Genomic DNA, 16478 nt, shown 5'->3' with positions numbered 1-16478 from the left:
TCGGCAGACTCAGCTCGGCTCGGACCTCCAGCCCGGCAAGGTAAACTCGGTTTGCTGCGACTCGGCATTGACTCGGCCTGACTCGGCCGAGTCACAAGTCATACTGGACTCGGGCGAGTTCTGCACCAATTCGTTACAACCAGATTCCTTTTATATAATTGAAATATTTTCATAAAGATAAAATAAGAAACTTTCTTTTAATGCATCTGGTGGGTGTGAAATTCGTTCAGATTTATAAAATAGGCTCGGCAAGCTGAATATCAACATTATCTACTCGGCTCTGCTCAACTCGTATAAGCTCGTTGGGTCATAAGAAATATATTTTAAACATATTTTATATGTATTTTTTATAAACTTATTTCTTCCAACTAAAAATAGTGCATTTTTTATATGAACAAGCTGTCTCGAACTCAGCTAAATTAACTTGGGTTGATTATGTGCTTGAACTCAGCTTCGCTAGCCACAAGAATGAGCCAAGATTGAACACTTCAAGCTCACCTGGTAGAGCTCATTTACCAGCCCTAGGGGTGTGGCAGGAGAGAGAGAGAGAGAGGTGTTTCCAAATAACAGTCGACGTCACAAAGATTCGTGGACTTAAGACTTGAGGACACAAGTTTAAAAAAAATCAAAAAGTGGGACACAAGGACAGTCTTTTTTTTATTTTTAAATAAAAAAAACTCTTTTTTGATATTTTAATATTTTAAATGGGGTTTGGATGATGAACGGCATCCCGGTGCTTTGGACACTTTTCTGTCCAAGGCTCCTTGGACCTGATCTGCTCTTATTCTACAGAGGTAGCAAATTGAGCCCCAGCAATGGGTTTGACATGTGCACCATGGGTTGGCACAAAATATTTCTATTGAAATATTGAATTATTGTTTTGCTTGGTTGTTCAATTTCTTGCTATTAGATGAGTAATTATAAGTTAGATATAGTTTTACTTGATGTTATTTTATTTATTAATCAATTAAACTAGTAATTAAGTCATTCTACAAACTTTTATATGTTTAAATGACAATTTATATATTGTTTTTCTTTTAAAATCAAAAGTTAACAAAACTCGGTCCAAGTCACCGAGTTGACCCGCCGAGTCACGAGTCAATAAAGAACGAGTCGAGTCCCGAGTCACTGGGTTTTAAAACCTTGCTTTAAACAAAGAACTTCAGTTGCTGAATTACTTAAAACTGTCCCAAGTCACTATGAATAGGGTACTTTTCATATCAAATTAAACACCCTTTGAAGCTTATAGCCACAGAGAATAGCTCTGACAGTGCCCACAGTTGACTGAATGTCTCATCAAATTCCAACAAGTATTCTTAAGCTTACCGCTTTGCCGTTGACCAAGCTTTAGATCTCTTCGTGCTTCCATCAGCATGAATCTTATACACCCATCAACATGCTAGAATTTTTAACCAAAGGCCTATTGACAAGTCCCCTTATATCACATTCATACAACAGTCTTGACTCTTCATTCATGGTCTGAACCCACCAAAGACAGGTGGATGGGTGGCTAAATAGCCTCTGTTCCTTTTGTTCATGAATAGAAGCAGCAAAAAACTAAAAGTCCATTGGGAAAGCATCATAATTCATCCATTCCCCACGATGATATTACACCCTTGAGTATCTTCAAACAACATTGACATGACTAAAATTCAATGTTTTCACAATTAGGATATGGTTCAGGGTGACTGCTGATCAGAAGCATCTAAACACAGAACTTGGCCAAACACAGGATTTGAGCCACATAAATGCGCAAAGATAGAACTTGGTCAAGCAGAGTTGCCTTGGCTTACGACAAGGTATTTGAAGTGATGCAGCCCACAGCAAATTAAGAGCTCACAAGAATGACACTTCGAGTAATCTCTTTGCAAACTCAACCAGTCTGCAATATCACCCCACCGGGTCATTTCCGTATCTTGTATCTCTTCCTCAAACAATGCTGAAGCCAAAACCCAATGTAGATTGAGGCGAAAATGAGGAAATCATAGCTCTTGACAAATGCAAAACCAGGGAGATAGTAGGCCATAAAATGTGGCAGGTTCAAAGTGGGTATAAAAAATAGAATACATATCAGATGGGAGCATTGAAAAGTTCAAGGTCAGATTGGTTATCAAGGGCTTGACACAGAATATGAACTGAATTGTGATAAGACAATCAAATCAAACCAGTCGTATGGTGGGAACCATTAGAGTTGTTTTTTATTCTTGCAACAAGTTTTAGATATAAAAAATACATTTTTACATGGTGATTTATATGACAAATTATACATGGAGCAGCCAACTAACTATAAAAAAGGAGGTCCATTAAGTAAGGTGTGTCATCTATGTATGGCTACTTATAGACTCAAGCAGGCTTCTTATGCCTGCTTTTATGGCTTCCAACTTGTGGTTTTGTGAGCATGCATTTATTAGGACTAAGGTGGACCAATCATTATTCATATACTACAAGGGTTCTTAGACCACTCTTGCCATTTCTGCATGTAGATGATATGGTGATTACAGGAAGCCATCCTTTTTCATGGGTGCGAGATGAAAGAACTCTTAAATAACAAATTTCAGATGAAGGAGCTTGCGCCACTATGATAATTCCTTGGAATAGAAATCAATTGGTGGCTACATTATTTGGTAGTTTTTCAGAGTAAATATGCATTTGATCACTTGCATAAACCTGGATTTGTCTGATTGAAAACCCACTTGGGCCATAGCAACCATGAACACCCAATAGGAGATAAAGGAGCTCTTCTAACTTCTACTGAAAAATATAGAAGTATTACAAGGGCTTGCAATACTTATCCTTTACACAAGTTAACATTGTTTTTGCTATTAACTAAGCTTCTTAGTTTATATCAACGATATCACAGATATTTTGAAAATATCGCAATATTATTGGTTTTTCAATGTCAGTCGATATTTTTTCGAGACTTTCCTGAGATTTTCAAAGTATGGTCAGAACCTAAAATATCACAATATTTTCCTGAGATTTTCAAAAAACATCATTTTTATATATTTTAAGCATCTTTTGTTTGTTTCTTTTATATTTTAAAACCTTTTCTAATTATTTCTTTATATTTTTGCAAGAAAAATACTATAAAACCTATTATTTCTTATCTTTTTTATTATTCACAGCTTCCAAGATTTTCCCTGGAAAAATTACTTTTTCAAAATATCTCCGAGAAAAACCCTCGCATGAAATTACCTTGAATGATACAGGTGACTGGTTTATATGCATGCTTGTATAACATTGTATATTGATGTAATAAAGAGATGACAGATTGATATACATGGTCCCTTCATCTTATTCCTTTTCTTCTTCTTCCTCCTTAGCACTGACAAGGATTATAGACCATTTTGATGCCAAATATTTGAAAGTTCACCATAGGATATTGTGTATACATGGGCGCACATCTGGTTTCTTGGTGAAGTAAGAAGTAGTGTAGTGGAGGCATCTTCTCAATACACTTGAGTAGTAGTACACGGTAAATATCATATTGTAATAATAACAGCGCAGTTGTCAAATTAGTTAATCTGGTCCAGCAAAATAAATCTAAATGTATAGAACTGGATAAGCATTTTGTTCGAGAAAAGGATGAGGATCAGGAATTGGAGACCAAATTTGTAATTGGAGAGCATCACCTTTTTTATTTCTTTACCTATGTCACAGGGATTCGGCCAGACAGGTGCCGCACCCGCATCGACGCGATGCGGGTGCGGCACCCGGTGCGGTCGATGCACCCAGGGTCATTTTGGTCCATTTTTGGATTTTTTTTTTTAAATTGCCCTATGAAATGGGCTGCGGAATTTAAAAAAAAAAATCTTCTGTTTTTTTTCCGCACCCAAGGTTTTTGAAAGTCACACCCCCGCACCCGCGTGACATAGTTCTTTACCAAATCATTATCCACACAATGATACTAGGAGGTGAAGACCAAGCTATACATGATCCTTAAACATGCACAACTAGAAGGCAGCTATCAAACCTGACCTCAAGGAGCATTTTGTTATTTATTATGTTTTGGATAAATTGGTTATGTTGTTTTACAAGGTTGGAATGACTATTTAAAATGGGATGACATTAGGGTATTCCCCGCATTTGTTTTATGAGCTCCAGACATCTCTTATATATTTAGAATTCTAATGAGAATAGGGCGCAGATCATCACCTTGTTGTCTCCCTTTCACTTCTTCTTCCTCCCCTCCTCTCTAGAGCACGAAATGCACAACATCCACACCCCTGCCTCCCAACTAGGCACACAAAAACACACAGTTTAAGACTTTACGTTGATATCAGATGATTCTAGAATCCTCCTTCCATCATGCCATCATAGTTTGACCTTGAAACAAGCATCAGTTTACGGTTTTCCTAGATGTTAAACATGTTTTTATGTAATATCTATAGCAAGTTAGCAACATATCTCGCCTTTGAAAGACGATAGATAAACCCTAGTTGTGATTATGAAGACACCTGATACCCATATAAAAAATGGAACATCTACCAATAAGGAGAAAACAAGAGAGAATTGTTTGAGAATGGTATCAACAATGACCATCATAAAGATATATATAGTGAGACCTAAAAATTTGAAACCAAAAAAATCATAGGCAAAATATCTAATGTGAAAAATTGGGAAAATTATCCTTCTAAAATACAAGCTAAAAGATTATAAAAAAAACAATTTGATCCATAAAAGATTATAAAAAAAACAATTAAATCCATAATCAAGGCAAACACAACACAAATAAGACAGATTATATGATAAAAAGGATAAGAATATACAATAATTGTGGTTGGTTGATGAAATCTACAGAATCTTGTGACATGTTGGTTATCAAATTTTGAGCTACATTGTCTAAGTCTCTTGGAGTGACCTCTCATATTTATTAATGAATTTAGGATTGGATTCAATTACCCTCATACCCTTGTTACATATTAAAGATTAAAAAACCAATACTACCAAGCAAATATCAAGATGAATAATACATGCATATGTTAAATTGTAATTCATAAGACAATGTATTAGCAGTAGGGGTATTTTAGTCATTTTTACCTTTTACGCATATTCATGTTTTTGAATATGATTGTAATTCCTCTTTTTTATTTTTTCTGTTTCTGTAATTTTTTTCATTTTTATTTTTGTTCTTTTATGTAATTGACTGTGTACATTGTACAAGAGTCGGTCAGCACTGACTGTTGTACACAGTTTAAAAAGATAGACGTTGGGCTGATTCCCAACAGCTCTAAGAGCCGTTGGGAATAGCCCAACGACTCTTTAAGTGTGCTTATAAATAAGGGCTATGTGAGCCCATTGAATGCAAGTATTACAGTAAGGAGTTGTCTCCTTAAGCTTATAAACACTGTGTATTTATTGCACAATTTGTGGTGTAAAGCTTATAAACAATGCATTTATTTTGTGTCTTGAGTATTTGGAGATCAAGTTATTTGAAAACTTGATTGTTTGCAAGGATTCTTCACATGGTATCAGAGCAAGGTTGGAGAAAGAAAGATCGTGTAGATTCTCACTTTTTTGGGTGCCTCGAAAAACGTGCCTTCAAGTTTTTGGTGATTGGAGTGGATCTGCTTGTTCATCCAATATTTTAGAAGGCTCTTCTATCAAAAAATGTCTAAAAATCCTTTGTGGTACGTATTCTTTTTCATCATCTATGCTCTCTAATGGGTGAAAAAGACTCATTTTTCTCTCAACTTCAAACTCAATGGGTCCAACCATCACGTTTGGGCCGGAAACATGAAGGTTCATATTAAAGGGAAAGGGCTTTGGGGCTATGTCCAAGGCTTGATTCCCGAACCGGAGCCAAAGATAACCTTGATGGAGAAAAGAGAAATAAAAATCCTTGAAGGCGAAAAAAGAGTCAAGGCTCTTGAAGACCACCAAAAAGCATGAAGAATGGTAGATGAGAAAATTTAAAATTCTCTTATGGATTTTTTCATCCGTAGAAACAAGAATTAACGCCAATATTATCAAGTTTAAGAAGGTTTCTCAAGCGTGGGAGTACCTTGAGAAGATGTACACCTCTAGGTGTTAGAATACACATCGGACATGGATCCAGTAGGATCCATATAGTCCACGTGAACGTTATATTGTAATGTAATATACATTACTAACATAGGGTAGTTTTGTCATTGTAAAAGATTTGTAAAACCTACTTAAACTTAATGATGTTTAGTGCAGCCTGTGTACAATATACAGGAAGGTTGCCGATTCCAAGAAGAAGAATGTGCTCCTCTCTCACTCACTCTCCTCTCCCTTTTTATTCCTTCTCGGTTTCCAAGGCAAATACTTCAATCCAAAGGCAGTTTTATCATGGTATCAGAGCGGTACAGGTCCTGGGCATGAAGAATATCTGTCAAGCCCGTGCTCCATCAACGTGAAAGGTCGGCAAGTCACGTGATCTTAACCCATCCTTTCTTTTCTTTCTGTTATTTATATTCCTTTAAGTGACAATCTCTCGTAGATCTGAAAGTTTTTCAGATCTACTATTCTATTCTCGCAGATCTGACAGATTTGAAATCTCGCAGATCTGAAATCACCCTTCTTTTATTCTCGCAGATTTGAAATCCCTTCAGATCTGTTGTTCTATCTCTTTTGTCGCAGATCTGAAATACTTTCAGATCTGTTATCGTCTCTCTGTCGTAGCTTTTAGTTATTTTGTCTGTAGCAAATCTGAAATCCTTTCAGATCTGCTATCAGTCCTTTCTTCCAAATCTGCTATTCTATCTTTGTCGAAGATCTGAAATACTTTCAGATCTGCTATAGTCTCCCTGTCGCAGCTTTTAGTGATTATTTTGTTTGTCGCAAATCTGAAACCTTTTCAGATCTGCTATCAGCCCTTTCAACCCCATAAAGCCAAGTTCAAAAACTGCTATCAGTCTGAAATTTGTCTGTCACGCCTACCCATTCACATTTATCTTAATTCTCTGTCAGTCTTTCATTTCTATCTCAACCACACTTGTTTTATTCCATTTCATTTTCAGCCACCAGTTTCTTTCGGCTGTCAAACAGTCTATCAATGGATTCTTCAGGTAATTCGGGTCTTTCTTCCAACTTCTTGGGACAGCTTGTCTCAGAAAAGCTAACTATCAACAATTATCTTACTTGGAAACGGCAAATTGCTCCTTTTATTCGAAGTCAAGACCTTTCAGGTCACTTGGATGGCTCCACTCCGATGCAAAAGAGGATGAAGGATTGCCGAATATTATTCGCAATCCTGCATTTGTTACTTGGATAAAACGCGATCAGGCCCTCGTCGCGTACATTACTTCCACATTGTCGCAAGAAGTATTGATTTTCATTCTTGATGATTGCACATCTAAAGTTTTGTGGGAGAACTTAGCTCAGACCTACTCTCAGATATCAGAGGCTAAAGTGTTGTTTCTTAAACGCGAATTTCATATGTTAAGGGGGCAATGAGCATTATTGAATTCTTAAATCAAGTCAAAAATATCACAGATCAATTAGCCATGGTTGGATATCCAGTGTCAGATAAAGAAAAGATGCAGCAGACACTGAATGCCTTGGGATCAGAGTATCATGTTCTTGTGACCTCTTTATTATGCCTGCCTACGTTACTCAGCTTTAAGGAATTACGTGTCAAACTTTTTCAGTACGAGATGACTCTGAAAAGCATGACTAATACTTCAGCAGGACAATCATCTTCACAAGAGGTTCTTGCCACAGGAATGACGGCTGATCATGCACGCGGAGGACGTGGCAGAGGCAGGGGAACTCTCATCCAGGGTGGACGTGGGTTACTACCTACACCAAATTCCACAGTCAGTTTTTCAAAGAATGTTCTCACATGCTATCAGTGTAATAAACGAGGTTACATCAAAGCCAACTGCTGGTTCAACCCACAAAACCGCAATAGAGCTCAAAACAATAGAAATGTTGCTACATCAGGAACTGCAGGTACATTTCGAGTTAGTGATGATGCTAAGGATATTCTCTTATCTGCAATGGCAAACTTGAATCTGAAACAAAATGATGATGTAATATGGTATGTTGACTCTGGGGCAGCAACTCATGTCACTGGCAATGCAGGTAAGTTCTCTACTTTGGTTCCCTATATTGGTAAATCTAATATTGTAACTGGAGATGGGACTCACCACCCTATTTCAAGCATAGACAACGTTCTCATTCCTTTGTCCGAGTCATCTATTTCTTTATTTGATGTTGTCCATGCACCAAATATGAAGAAAAATATTATCTTTATTTCTAAACTTGTTGACTCTACCAATTCATCTGTAGAATTTACTCTTACTTTTGTCAAGGATCTTCAAACGAAGAAGATGTTCGCTAAAGGAGAGCAACGTGGAAACATGTATGTCTTCAATGAAGATCCAGCCTCCAGTCTCTTGAAGCCCAAGTCTGATTATGTCTCCAAAAACGTCCTAAGTATGTCCAAATGTAATAAGTCAGATCTCTGGCATTCTCGTCTTCGTCATTGTAGTCAAGTCTTTATTGAAAAGTTAGTCTCCAATTGTTTATCTTTTAGAGTTTGTTTTGTAACGAAAAAAAAATGTTTTGGTTCGGGCCGGATCCGGACCCGACCCAGACCACCGCCTCTCGCTGTCTTTTAAGACAGCGAGGCAGGCGGGAGGAGGGTTACGAAACCCCCTCACCGCCTCTCGCCCTCTCGTCTCTTCCCGACTTTCTCTCTCGCTCATCCACTGCCATCGACGTCGGCGACTCTCGACAGCCCGCCGCCACCGACATCGGCGACCCCTCCTTTCTTTCCGGCGAGCTCCTTTTCGGCGAGCTTCCTCCGAAAACCCCCTGGTACGCCACCGTTTCCCCTCTTTTCCCTCTCAGTTTCTTCTCTCTCTCTCCCTCACTTCTCTGTGTGGTCACGGGAGGGGTCAAACCCCCTCCCTGTGCCCCCTTTTAGCAGGGGTGGAGCACGACACCCCCCTCCTTGCTTCTGTTACGGTAGGGGAGGGGCCGAGCCCCTCCTCCCTGTTCTCTGCTACAGCAGGGGAGGGGTCGAGCCCCTCCTCCCTGCCCCCTTCTTGATGTGCCAGCAGGGGCCGATGGCCCCTACCTTTTTGTGTGCTAGTAGGGGCCGATGGCCCCTGCCTTTTTGATGTGCTAGCAGGGGCCGATGGCCCCTACCTTTTTGTTGTGCCAGCAGGGGCCGATGGCCCCTGCCCTTTTGTTTGCCAGCAGGGGCCATAGGCCCCTGCCTTACTGTTTGCCAGCAGGGGCCATTGGCTCCTGCCTTTTTGTTTGCCAGCAGGGGCCGATGGCCCCCTGCCCTTTGCGTGTGGGACTATACCCTTGTCCGACAGGCCCGGGAAATCTTTGGAAGCTACATCGTGATGGGGAAAGATCATTACAATTGTTGGTCTCCAACGAGGAATTCCTAGTAAACGTGAGTCATCTGCTCGCATTGACTACATCTCTCTTTAGGCGGCAAGGCTCATTTGGCCTTGCCCTATCCTTTTTTTCGAGTCATTTGGGACGGTTGGCCCCAGCCCTATGTATCGGAGAAGTTGAGTCTTTGCCTTGCTTTTGCTTTTGTCTGGGTTTGCATGTTAATATCGCATATTTGCAAGTACGACGGATCTCACTCGCGCTCTGCGACCCGAGCCGTCAATGGTGTACGTCCGCAGATGTCAGCAAGCTCGTAACCCTCCAAGGTAGGGGAAAATTACATAGAAGACTTGGATAATTGAATTAAGTTCAATTAAACTAAAAACGACCATTAAATGAATATATATATACAAATATATATATTTATACGAGTATGTACTTCAGTCAAGGATGCGGTTTCGCCATCCTTGCTCTTTACCTTCTATCAGTTTTTACTTGTCGTCACGCATCACGTCGAGATTTAGCGTTGCACTTCTGCTTACTGCCTTTACCTTGTCGTCGCGCTCTGCGCCTAGGCTCTGGTTTTTGCATGTGTTGGTATTGCCTTGCTATTGCAGATGACGTGCAGGTTCTTGCTCTTTGCGTATGCCTTAAAGGCATCCTCGTGGAGGATGCAAGGGGCATTTACCACTCTCTCTCTTGCGACAAGAGTTTAGTCGGGAGAGAGCGAACTTCTTAGCGGGTGTTTTGTTGAGAAACCTGTATCCCGTCTATCGAGGCCGGTATCGAGTCATGCAAGACATGTAGATACCCCGATAGCGGATGTGATTCGAGAAAATCACATGTATAATGTTGGCACAAGGTACTGTTGTTTCAAAGGATAAAGTAGATAAACTTTACATCTTTGTGAAACACTCTTGTTGAAGCTCCTATTAAGGAGCTATACCCCCTTCATCCTAGAGTACTTGTAGTCGTGCACGACACGTCTGGTACTGCGATGATCGGATGAGACGGTCGTGCGACCTCGATCAGTGCTAAATGCACAATGTTGTAATCACATAAATGGCCTCACATTCGCCTTCACAGGCAAGATGCTCGAGTGGTTTAAAGACCACAGCATAGAATGGGTCGTTAGTTAAGCAATCCCTAACGTACATATTCGCTTCTATGTGTCTGTCAAGGGAGAGGACAGAGCGGTACAAACTCCAATGGACAGGTTGTTAACAATCACCCTACGGTCAACGATCCGGCCTCCCCAATCATTGGAGTTAGGGGAAAGGGGCTACAATAGTTAGCTCAACACTTCTGCAGAAGTTGGATGCATCTGTGGCACTGCCTCCTTTGGGGAATCCTGTCTCAGCTAAAGTCGTCCCTTTGGAGCGGACTCAACTAGCTATTCGGGTTATTGAAAATACATAGAATAACAAACGCCCGAACTAGTTTCAGTTGTTTCTATATTTTGCCTGCGCGTACCCGCAGGTTAGTAATTATCGAAACATAAGGTTTGTTCACACTGGTCATAGGGTCGTTTGATTCGCTTGCACTACTGATTCGCTTGCACTACTGACTCGCTTGCACTACTGATTCGCTTGCACTACTGATTCGCTTGTACTACTGATTCGCTTGCACTACTTATGCATTTGCACTAGTTATCTGCGTGCATTGCTTACCTGTTTAACTGCATATCTGCTTTAAACTGTGTAACCTACTGAATTAAATCTACATAATTCAGTTCCTTGTAGTCTCTCTTGTGTACCTACTAGTTTTTCGCGAAACTAACCCATTTTATGGGTACAGGTGATGATTAGGTACACCACAGGCGATGGCGCGATGGCAAGATGGCTTCAAGACGCTCTTCTTCCTGCTCTTAGCTCGTGTCCTGTTGTTTGGGGTTTTGTAACGGATTTTCCTTGGGATATCCGAATTTTGTACTATTTGGAAAACTTCTTAAATGAAAGTAGCTTTTCCCAGTGTTTGCAAGTAGCATGGGTTGTGCGTTTTGGTTCTTTTAGCTAACGCGCCCAAAGTTGTCAGCTTGCCTTTCTGAAATTAACAAAAGTATAGTCTTCCGCTGATTTCGTAAACCATCTCTGAGATGAAGAGATTCCTTTTTAGTCTCTTGTCTGTTTTTTCTGAAAGGTTTGCAAGTTTGAAATTTTGGGGTGTTACATGTTTCACCTTCATTGAAGGATAAAATGTGTCTCAGTTGTCAAGTTTGCAAGAGTCATGTACTTCCATTTCATCAAGTAAATAAAAGAACCTCTAAGCCTTTTAAGATAATATGTTCTGATGTTTGGGGTCCAGCTCTCAATCCTTCTTCTTCTGGAAGTAAATATTATGTATCGTTTATTGACAGTTTTTCTCGTTTTACTTGGATATTCTTTATGAAACACAAATCAGAGGTCTTTCGTATCTTCCGTCACTTTCATGTTCATGTTAAAAATCAATTCTCCCAAAGTATCCAAATTCTCCAATGTGACAGAGGTGGTGAGTATTCCTCCAAAGAATTTTTAAATTTTCTCCAAGATAATGGGATACATCGTAGAGTTTCTTGCCCGTACACTCCACAACAAAATGGAATTGCTGAACGTAAACACAGACATATTGTGGAAAGTGCAATGAGTATGATGCATGGTAGTAACTTGCCCATCAGTCTTTGGACAGAAGCCTTTCACACTGCCACTCATGTGATAAATCGTCTTCCTATGTCTATCCTTGAAAATCAATCTCCCTATTATGTTCTCTTTGGTGTGCACCCTGATTATGATGAGTTACGAAATTTTGAATGCACATGTTATGTACATATTGACAAATCCATGAGAACTAAATTTCAGGACAAAGCCTCTATATGCCAATTTGTAGGTTATGTAGATGAACACAAGGGGTACAGGTGCTATGACCCTGCCAATAAGAAGATCAGAATTTCCAGAAATGCTATTTTTGATGAAAATAGCTTTCTGGAAAATAAAGCCAATCGTAGTCATGAACGTAGTGAGACAGCAAATAGTTGGTATGATCCATGGCTCAGTGCTAAACTTATTTCACATGCTGCTGAACATACCACTTTGGACCCTGCAAGCATACATGATGAGATGGCTTCAGATAAGGTATCGGAAACACAATGTTTGAGATACAAAGGAAATGTCTACACCAGAAGACCCAGAGAGCAAACAGATGCACCTGTTGGAGAACACATGGCATTATCCAGTAACAGAAAGGCACCAAGAAGATCAAGCAGGATAAGGCATCCTATTGAAAAATGGATGAGTTATGATAACTTCTCTATGGATTTTCAGATCTTTCTATCCAAGATTGAAAAACATGATGAACCACTTGGGTTTTGTCAAGTTGTTCAATCTAACAAATGGATTGAGGCGATGAATGAAGAGATAGAGGCACTTCATGAGTGTCGAACATGGAAGATAGTTGGTCATCCCCCAAATAAAAATGTAGTTGGCTCGAAATGGGTGTATAAGATTAAGTATAAACCGGATAGTAGTATTGAACGATACAAGGCACGTCTCGTTGCCAAAGGTTTCACCCAAGAATATGGTGAAGATTACGATGAGACCTTTAACCCAGTGGTGAAAATGGGAACCATTCGTATTATCCTTGGCCTGACTATTGAACATGGGTAGAATCTTAGTGAGCTTGATGTCAAAAATGCATTTCTTCATGGGGATTTGAAGGAAGAGGTCTACATGGAGCAGCCTCAAGGTTATGCAAAAGGAGACCCAAAAGAATATGTGTGTAAATTAACCAGAGCATTATATGGTTTAAAGCAAGCCTCCAGGTCCTGGTTTGAAAGCTTTTTCTTAGAAATTCAGAACCACGGTTTCATTCGTTCCCAACTAGATCATTCTTTATTCATATACAGGGATGGAACCAATGTGATTTTCTTACTTATATATGTCGATGATATAGTGATCACTGGTAATGCTCCAGACCATATTCAACAAATTAAAGTTTTACTATGTGATTCAAGATGAAAGACCTTGGAGAACTAAGATATTTTCTTGGTATAGAGGTTAACAGGCAAGATGGAAAAATGTCATTAACTCAACACAAATACACTCTTGATCTTCTGGCCAAAGCAGGAATGACAGATTGCAAACTTGTGCCTACACCCAGTGTTGTTAATCAAAAACTCAATATTTGTGATGGTGAGTTGTATCCTGATGCAAGCAAGTATCGCAGTTTAGTGGGCATGTTACAGTATCTTAACTTTACTAGACCAGACATTATATATTCTGTGAATCAAGTATCTCAGTTCATGCATGAACCAAAGACTGGTCACATGGATGCTGTCAAACGTATTCTTCACTATCTAAAAGACACAGTGGGTGATGGACTCATTTATGCTCAATTTTTATGGGGAACACCGAAACATGACATATTGGCCTATACAGATGTGGACTGGGCATGGGATCCAGATGAAAGGAGGTATGTTTCAGGATACTGTGTTTTCATTGGAAACAATCTTATCTCATGGAATAGCAGAAAACAGAAAGTTGTGGCAAGAACTAGCACGGAGGCAGAATATAGATCTATGGCAGCTACCACAGCAGAAGTAACCTGGATTAGGCATCTACTTACAAAAATGAGAGAGAGTATCTCAAGTTCAACTCTCATGTGCGATAATAGAAGTGCTATACAAATTGCGTTCAATCTTGTTCATCACAGTCGGACCAAACATATTGAGATTGACCAACATTTCATCAGACAAAAAACAGTAGACAAAGAGATTGAACCGGTTTATGTGTCTTCAAAAGACCAAGTTGTTGATAAGTTCACAAAGGGTCTCACAAGTAACCGGTTTTGGTATCTGAAGAACAAGTTGCACATGTTTCAATCCCATGCACAACTTGAGGGAGGGTGTTAGAATACAGATCGGACATGGATCCAATAGGATCCATATAGTCCACGTGAATGTTATATTGTAATGTAATATACATGACTAACATAGGGTAGTTTTGTCATTGTAAAAGATTTGTAAAACCTACTTAAACTTAATGATGTTTAGTGCAACCTCTGTAAAATATATAGGAAGGTTGCCGATTCCAAGAAGAAGAACATGCTCCTCTCTTTCTCTCTCTCCTCTCCCTTTTCTTTCCTTCTCAGTTTCCAAGGCAAATACTGCAATCCAAAGGCAATTTTATAAATATTACCTCCAAAAGAGGGTGCTAACTCTTCATCAAAGAGAGATGATTATAAGGGAGCATTTTGCCGAACTCTCTTCTATTTGGGATGAGCTTGCTATGCTCGAAACCAAGTGGAGTGGAGAAGCCATAAAGCTTCGTCATAAACAATTGGAAGACGATAGATTTTTAATTTTTTGAATGAGACTTAGGCCTGAATTCGAACAAATTCGGTCTTCTCTTTTATCTGCCTTCACTTCCCCCTCTCTTGAAGATGTAATTACTAAACTAAGTGGAGAAGAGACTCGTATGGGTATAAGCAAGAACAACCTAAGTGTTCTAGCTACACCTTCCAAAAAATGAAGGAGTTAATGCTGTCTCAAGACCGAGGAGCAACTTAAGGACCTACAAGTCTCCTCACTTCAAGAATCAAAACTCAAGTGGTCAAGGAGGGAAGAAGGATTATAGCAAGCTTTTATACCATTTTTGTAACGAACCCACGGCATATCAAGCCTATTTGTCCAAAGTGGAAAAAGTCACTTGCCATGGCTACTACATCCCAACCTCAAAAGGAAGAGTGCTCGTTATCTTCAAATGGAGCTCTCTCATTGCAACAAATTGTGGATGCACTTCAACCTCTTCTAAAAGGGGTTATTTTCAGAGTCGCCAAGTCAACCTCTTCTCCTCCCAGTAAGACCTCTTGGCTTTTAGATTCGGGAGCTTCTTTTCACATGACCACAAGTTTTAGTTCTTTTTTCGAATACTCAAAAAATCCCTCTCCATCTTTTGTTTCAACAAAGAATAGGAAATTTTGAAAAACAAGAGTTCTTTATTCCAAAAATTAGATTTATACCCAAAGTAAACTTAAATTTGCTTTTCGTTTCTCAACTCTGAGATCATGGGTGTGATATAAAGTTTTCATCTAACAAATATTGGAGACAGGATCGTCGGTCTGGGAGATTGATTGGGAAAGGCTCTAGGAAGGGCGATTTATACTATGTCGATTCCCTTCAAATTCCAAAGAACCAGTTTTGTAATGTTGTCCAACAAAAGGATATTAAAGTGTAGCACAAGACACTTGGACATCCAAATATTGCAAAAATTTCTCATTTACCTTTTGTTAAAAGTCTATGTAAAAGTGATTTCACTTGTAACGCCTCTATTCTTGGAAAAATGAAAAAAAATACCTTTTTGTCAAAGATCTATGTTTACAACAAGACCTTTTGAAATTATCCATTCGGATGTATGGGGACCGGCACCCGTCCTATCAAAAGGAGGCTTTGCATATTATGTCATTTTTGTTGATGACTACATGAGATATTGTTGGATTTATTTTCTTAAACACAAATATGAAATTTTTTCGATTTTTAAAATCTATCATATGATAATTAAAAATCAATTTACTGGGAATCTAAAAAATTTTAGAAGTGACTCGAGCGGAAAATACCTTTCAAGTGAATTCAAAAATTATCTTGAAAGTCATGGTATTCTTCACCAAAGATCTTGTCTGAAAACCCCTCAACAAAATGGATTAGCCAAAAGAAAGCATAAACATATAATAGAGACAACTCGAACATTATTTGTTTCTCAAAACATCCCAAAAGGTTTTTGGGCTGAAACGGCTTTAGCATTTTTCTATCTGATAAATCGGCTACCTTCTAAAAACTTGAACAATATCTCGCCTTTTGAAAAATTGTATACCAAAGAACCCGACTATAGTCGGTTGAGAATTTTCGGTTGTAAATGCTTCGTTCTTACTGACAAGAACGACAAGCTTTCACCAAAATCCATTTACCTGCGCTTTTCTTGGATATTCTGAAACCCAAAAAGGGTTTCGTTGTTATGATATTAAGAATGACAAGCTATATGTTTCCAGAAATGTAAGTTTTTTGGAAAATGTTAATGGTTTTGAAAGGAGTGAACCCTTTGAAGAAAACATGGATTACTCTTTTTTATTTGAAATGTTAGCACATGATGATGATAGTGATGATGATTTCATTCATAATGACGTCAATGATA

General features: G+C 39.0%; 1 pseudogene across 3 annotated transcripts in view; it reads right to left on the bottom strand.

Moving 5' to 3' along the window:
• LOC149822469 (protein RMD5 homolog pseudogene) overlaps window positions 1–16478 on the bottom strand; it is a 41421-nt pseudogene that overhangs the window by 8997 nt on the left and 15946 nt on the right. Inside the window, exon 1 of one of the 3 annotated variants that reach the window (XR_016426201.1) lies at window positions 4156–4239. The exons of the other annotated variants lie outside the window; for them this stretch is intronic. The product of XR_016426201.1 is annotated as a protein RMD5 homolog pseudogene, transcript variant X3 (transcript). Of the gene's footprint in view, window positions 1–4155; window positions 4240–16478 lie in introns of those variants that run through there. 3 annotated transcript variants of the gene reach the window in all.

The sequence above is a fragment of the Nuphar pumila genome, chromosome 11 (genome assembly GCF_984573655.1).
Source record: "Nuphar pumila chromosome 11, dmNupPumi1.hap1.1, whole genome shotgun sequence".
Taxonomy (NCBI): domain Eukaryota; kingdom Viridiplantae; phylum Streptophyta; class Magnoliopsida; order Nymphaeales; family Nymphaeaceae; genus Nuphar; species Nuphar pumila.
Note: the sequence above shows the minus strand (reverse complement) of the source record. Positions and strands in the feature narration are given on the sequence as shown.